This window comes from Gastrolobium bilobum, unplaced genomic scaffold (genome assembly GCF_033153095.1).
Source record: "Gastrolobium bilobum isolate Gb01-03AN ecotype WA unplaced genomic scaffold, APGP_CSIRO_Gbil_v1 utg3161, whole genome shotgun sequence".
NCBI lineage: Eukaryota > Viridiplantae > Streptophyta > Magnoliopsida > Fabales > Fabaceae > Gastrolobium > Gastrolobium bilobum.
Window position 1 is genome coordinate 9209 of NW_026899561.1, and position 7186 is coordinate 16394.

Consider the following 7186-nt stretch of genomic DNA (forward strand, 5'->3'; position numbering starts at 1 on the left):
ACTACCAATCAATCTCACCGTTAGATCGATTATGTTGATCCAACGGTTATATTTATTTTCATCTTTGTATGGTCATGATTCCCCATATTTAAAGCCATATTTAAAGTAAAAGCATTAAATATGAGAAATTATAACCATACAAAAGTGAAAATAAATATAAAGTATTAAATTTGAAGAATCATGACCATACAAAGATGAAAATAAATATAACCGTTGGATCAACATAATCAATCTAACGGTGAGATTGATTGGTAGTCACTTGGTAGTAACACAACTTGGTTGTCACAATATCCTTCCTCTAATTTAAATATAAAGAAACACTTGGAAAAATAATATCTACTACTTGTTAAGGAGCACAAAAACGTAAAAGAAATTAGGGTCTGTTTGATTGTATTCTGGTTTTTTTGTTCTTAAAACTGTTTTGTAAAATAGTTATGGAAACAGTTATTTTCTATATGTTTTTCTGTTTGAAAGTTAAAAACCAAAACAGAAAACAAAAACAACTCATACATGTTCTTTAAATTTGATTTTAAAAACAAAAAAACAGTTATAGTTTTCAAAACAATTTTTACAAAACAGGTCTTATCAAACGAGTTTTTTAGTGTTTTTGTTCTGAAAACTAAAAAACTGTTTTGCAAAACAGAAATCAAAGAGAGCCTAACTATTGAGTTACTCTGTATTTCTTACCTTAGCCCTTGCCAGAGCCATGGTGAGAACACTGTACAAAATTTGCATGACAGCTAGAACAGAAATGAACATGTGAAGTTGATTGATCCCATCTTTTGATACTAAAGCAACCTTACCGGCCTGCATGCAAATCAAGTTCACTGTGATTAAGACTTAAGAGGCAAGAAATTTGGTTACCACTTCAATCCCAAGACTCTCAGTATCTAGTTTCATAAATTTCTCACCGTAGGAATAAAATGATTAATTAATTACGTGAAGAAGTAATTATATATACTTTGGCACTGCAAGAATCAACAACTGCACCATCTTTGTTAGGAATCTGATCAATTGAACTTCGTTTACGACATGGAAGCATAGTGTCAGCAGCATTTGCTGGTATGCATATTTTTGATATAACATCTTGAGTTGCTGCCAACAAAAGCGACATAAATCCGAAGATCATCAACTCTGCAGCACACATACAAGAGGGGAAACCTTATTTAAATTTAAAATATATCATAATTGTGTTTACGGATCTAATTGCAAGGTATAAGACTCGAATCTCAGATTAGTTAAATGGGTAACTAATGTGAGGTTTATATGAACTCTCCTACCTCATAGGTTAGCTTTTGGGATAAGGCTCTCCTATCTCATAGTTAGCTTTTGGGATAAGGTTTTTCCATAGTTCATATCAATTGGTACGAGAACCTTTCACTATATCTCCTAGCCCACGTGAGCATGGAGTTACGAAGCGTGGTGGAATGTTACGAATCTAATTGCAAGGCATAAGACATTGGTTATATGAGTGACTAACGTGAAAGTTTCGTATCAAATTGCTTAAATTTTATAATAATATATTAATATGCCTCTTTAGATAAGTAAATAATAAATTAATAAATGAAACCCTCTATACATTAGTCTACATCACCTGATTTAAGCTTCTCAATTGCTTCAACCAAATAGCTCTTCTGATGTCTCCTCAACCACTGCAGCCGCCCATATATATACATATATAATCAGCTAATTAACTAGGTAAAAGAAATCAGATTAATGTAACGAAGCAAAGATAAGTAAAGAACATGAAGGTTCTGACTCTGATTATAAGATGAATGAGATGCTCAAAGATGATGGAGATGGATATAAGAACGAAACAAACAATGGCAATTGCCCATGTTGAAGTGTATTGTAGAGAATAACTGGATACCGCCATGTCCACCTTCCAGTTCTCGTTTTCGTTTGTTTTGTAAAGTCGAATGAATCTATATATGATTTACTTTTAAGTTAAGATATATAAGGGATCCAGATTGTGTTTCGATCTTGTCACTATCCTTAATTTTCAAGGCTGGACGAAATTTTCATTCTATTCACATTTATGTACTTAATGTGTGCTCAAGGCTTTTCATGAATGTCACTCTAAAATCATTAATGAGTGATATGTATATATAAGACTTTTTCCTTTTCTGTTTATTATGTCAGTGTTTTTTCTTAAGAAGTTCTCCGAGGACCCTGCTTAGGGGGCAGAACTCAAAAATTGTTCCAGTCAAGAGAGGAAACTTAAAGGAAGGCTTCTTCTTCTAAAGAATGAGACTACGTCTTGAATAAATCACTGGATTGTGAAAGCTACAATAATTGTCAAGAACGACCAAAGGCAAAACCAATTAATAAAAATATTAAACTTTAAGCTTACAAGCTAAATTTGATAAGGAAATTCGAGAGCAATTTCCTATGTCAAGTCCGTCGCAATCAATCTTTGGATGCCATAATTTTCAATCTTCTAATATAATTTACTCAATATCTTAGTACGCTTTTATGCCGAACGAAATTTACCAATGATGTTAAATGCTTGAATCTTAAAATCATCATTTTAAAAAGAATTTTTGCTTTATCTCTCCGCAGCACGAATTGTGTAAGCAAATGGATAAAGGCCAAAACAATTTTCAATTTGAGAGGAATTAATGAGGATGAATAAAGGCAGTGTGATACTTCAATAAAAAACATACCCGTCCTTTTTTTTAAGAGTAAATATTATTTTTCGACGTCAGCAATTTTCACGATATCCGCTTTAATCCGTAATAAATAAAAAAGTTATTTGTGGTCTCTAAGAAATTCAAAATGGACCCATTTAGTTGAAATTGTGATCCCTCACAAATTAAAAAAAGACCCACATTAGTCCTCAAAAGGACTAAAATGGGTCCATTTTGAATTTTTCAGGGACCACAAATAGTCTTTTTATTTGCTAGGGACTAAAGCGGGTATCATAAAATTTGCTGAGGAACAAAAAAGATATTTACTTTTTTTTAATTAAAACCTTCTATCTCAAACGTATCAAAAGACATATCTTCCTTTATTGGGCAAAAGAAAAACAACAATAAAGGTATGGATGTGATTGTTTTGTACTCTTTTTATAATATAAAAAGAAAAAAAATTGTGTCATTTTATAAATATAAAGAAGTGAAACTCGTACCTTTATTTTTTTTAGTGGAATCCACACTTCTTTAAGTCTATGAGGTGACACAACTTATGTCATTTAAAGTGATACACATTTTTCCCTCGTAAAAATAACATCACATAACCAACAAAGCCCAGCACAGTTGGTAAATAGCTGGGTTCCTTAAGCGTGCTGACAGGTAGAGCCGGCAAAACGGGCTCGGCTCGGCGGGCCAACCCGCCAAACGGGGCGGGGAGGGCTGAGTTTTTCAACCCATCTCAAAAGCGGGGCGGGCTCATTTTTTGGCGGGTTGATGGCGGGCATAGGCGGGGCGAGGCGGGTCAGTGTAAAATAGGCTCGGGCTGGCGGGCCAATCCGCCCAACCCGCCAAACGGGGCGAGGCGGGCTGAGTTTTTCAACCCACTTTCAAAATCGGGGCGGGGCGGGACAGGCCGACCACTTTTCCACCTCTACTGACAGGGGTTCGATTCCTGGCCATGTGTATGGAGAAGACTTTGTTGGAAGAGGTTTACCCATTTAATGTGAAAAAATTAGTCTTCGACTGTCGGCCGGAAGATACCTTGGAAAATCCAAAATAAAAGAAAAATTGCTTAAAAATAACAAAAATTGTTAATATATTAATATATTTCTGGCGCAAAAGTGTCACGAAGGGCATTTGGTCTAGTGGTATGATTCTCGCTTAGGGTGCGAGAGGTCCCGAGTTCAATTCTCGGAATGCCCCATTTTATTCGCATAATACTTTTTTGTCCATCAAACTACCATACTAGCATTCAACTGAAAAGCTTCCCATATAATATAATACGTCAGGGACACCACCATCATAATATCCATCTAAATAACAATCTCACTACAATATCAAGCTTAAAGTGAACATTTTGCAAGACTTCGTTTTTGGCATTAGGGTAGAACTTAGCACGAACAATGAACATAACGTCTAACTACAATATTAAATCTAACAATAATATCCAGCATACAATTGAACATTAAGATAGAAATGAGGACGAGTAGATTGACCAACAATATCAAAGTTCCCATACAGAAATGAATCATGTTAGACACAATGTGTTGGCAATATAAATGGCATTATGTCAACTCAGTTCAACCCAGTAAATTGGGGCAGAGTTGGCAGTAGACACACTAGTATTTGAGAATACAAAAATATATCTTGGCCTTCAAGAAAAAAATATATGTCATCATAATAATCATTAAAACTAATTTCTCTAGAGCTTGAGAACTAATATGACCGACATTTATAAATTCTTAACAACTAGAATGAGTTTTTGAGGATTTACGTAAAAATTGTATGGTGTACTGTAGAAGCAGCCATAGTTTTAAGAGTACAATTTTAAAAAAAAAAACCTCATGTAAATTACCATAGTTTAAAATTAGTTCAAAAGAACTCTTGATATTTGTACATTGTACAATTTACATACACTAAACACCACTAACTCCCAACTGAAATTCATGACTCCAATTCACTAAATGATCTCCACATCTGTTTCCTTTACCCAAGACATGGCCTATAGCCTATAGCCTATATCCATATCCCAATTTCCCTGAAGCAAACTCCATAGCCAAAGCATGGAGAGAGCATCCCCTTTTGATAAAATTAACAACTACCAACAAAATCATATTTTAGATTAGGAGAAATTTGAGCCTTGACTAACACTTCGAATCCATGAACAAACCCCCAAAACGAACAGAGGAGTAAAACACAATATTGTAGCCAAGTCAAATAACTGAGAGTGGGTTTAACTGATGGCGGAATATTTCCGCGATGTCAATCAACAAGATGTACAACAAAGTATCCATTGTCATTATCCAAAAATCCCTTCGCAAGCCGCATGCATTTCATTTTATCAAGAGAATGCAAATGCATCTAACACCTGAAAGAAAACATTGACGAGAGATTTAATTACTCTTTATATTTCTTAAAACTCCTTTTTTTTTTTTGGAAAAGTTAAAAATCATCAGTGTGGTATTGCTTTGAATCACTTATATATCTTTCTTTCTTTTTAATCACTTAACCTACTGTGATTTTTTCATCCACACTCCTTCTTTAATACTGTTAGAAAATTAACTAAGTATACATATTCTACTCTTTTCAGAAGAAAAAAATAAAGTGATGAAGAAAAATAAGATAAAAAATTATGAAAATTTAGAACACTTAATAAAAGACTAAAAGAAAAATAGTAAAAAAAAAATCAAATATGTCAAAACAAAAAAAAAGAAAACAAATGTATAAAAAAAAGAAAATAGAAGAAAACAAATGATGGTAGCTCAGTTGCTGCATGGGAGCTGAGTACCGTAGGGTTGGCAAAACGGGCCAACCCGGCTCGACCCGGCCCAACCTGCATTCAGCCCGAAAAAATGGGTCGGGTCGGGTTGGCTCGAAAAAAAAAACGAGCCAGAAAACCCAACCCGGCTCGACCCGAGCCGGGTTAGGGTTGGCTCGCGGGTTGGCTCGATAATCAGCTCGCTGGTTGGCTCGTAAAAAAGCTCACGGGTTGGCTCAAAAAAAGCTCACGAGTTAGCTCGAAATGATGCTAGTGGGTTGGCTCGCGGGTTGGTTAGCTCAAAATATTGGCTCGCGGGTTGGCTCAAAAAATTTAATTTTTGTGGTTTGTTCTCCTGTATAAAATTATTGTATTTTGCAGTCCAACTACAAGTAGAGTAGTTTACAAAATCCAAAAACATTAAATGAAACACAAACCACTCCACGAATCACAGGAGTCATTTATCATGATTTTCTGAATTACTCTAACTCACGATAACCATAAAACGTATGTAAAGCCAAAAAATAAAAAATAAAAGAAATCCATTATATATTTCAACGATAAGCATCTAGAATCAAAAGCCAATCATGAAAAAAAAGGACCTGCAAAAGCGACCAATATAGTAAAGTCCATCAGTGGAGAATCCATCAGTAAAGTCCATTGTATTTTATTAAAAAAAAAAAAAAAAGTAACCCGCGAGCTGGCTCGTTCAACCCGCGAGCTGGCTCGTTTGAGCTCGGGTTGGCTCGGGTCGGGCTAAATCGAGCTGGCAGCTCATTTTTGCCAACCCAACCCGGCTCGTTTTGTGCGGGTTACGAGCCAACCCGACGGGTTGGCTCATTTTTGCCATCCCTACGTGGAGATGAGAGCATGTATTCGATCATTCCATGTATCATCTTTAGGAAGGGTTTAAAACTTTTTTTTTTGATAACAGGGTCGCATCATGTGGAGGATACATGTGGTTTATCTCAAAAAAAATATAAGAAAAAATAAAAAATATATATTAAAAATCACAACAATGACTAAAAAGACTAAAATTTAAAAAAAAAAAATGAAAATAGTCCAAATAAAAAATATATATACTGAAGATAAAAAAACAAGAAGAAAAAATTATGATAAAAAATAATAAAAAAGAAATAGAATAAAAAGGAATCACGGTTACGAGTTTTCAATATATTTAGTTTTATTTTTTCTTTTATTTTCTTTATTTAAATGTTTTTGGTCTTTTTTCTATTTATTTTTTTTCATTTTTTGATCTATCTTATTCTAATTTTCTTCTCAAATTTTTTTAGTCTTGTGGCCAACCCCATCTACTAAATTTTTTTGTAAAAAAAAATTAAAAAAGAGAGAATAAAATAGAGATATAAAAAAGACCGAACATATCTAAATAAAAAAGTAAATAGTCCAAGGACAAAAAAAATAGAAAAAAATAAAAGCAAATATATGGAAAATTCATAATGTGATTTCTTTTTCTTCTATTTTCTTTTTTTATATTTTTTTATTTAAACACATTTAATTTTTTTCGTTTAGTATTTTATTAAGTGTTATATTTTTTCATAATATTTGGTTCTTTTTTTTTCTTTTTTATAACTTTTTCTTTTTCTTCTTCTAAGAATGATAGAATAGGTATATTTCATAAATTTTCTAACAGTATTAAGAAGAGATGTGGATGAAAAAAACACAGGGGTTAAGTGATTAAAAATAAAGCATAGGCATATAAGTGATTCAAAGCAATAACACAGGGATTTTTGAACTTTTCCTTTTCTTTTTTTGTACAAATTTCTTGAAAATCCTT

At 33.5% G+C, this 7186-nt stretch overlaps 1 non-coding gene across 1 annotated transcript; it reads left to right on the forward strand.

Annotated features, from left to right (window-relative positions):
* The first annotated feature begins 3764 nt into the window (after positions 1–3764).
* Positions 3765–3836, forward strand: TRNAP-AGG (transfer RNA proline (anticodon AGG)). Its single transcript has one exon. It is a non-coding gene; the product is annotated as a tRNA-Pro (tRNA).
* Positions 3837–7186: the final 3350 nt, after the last annotated feature.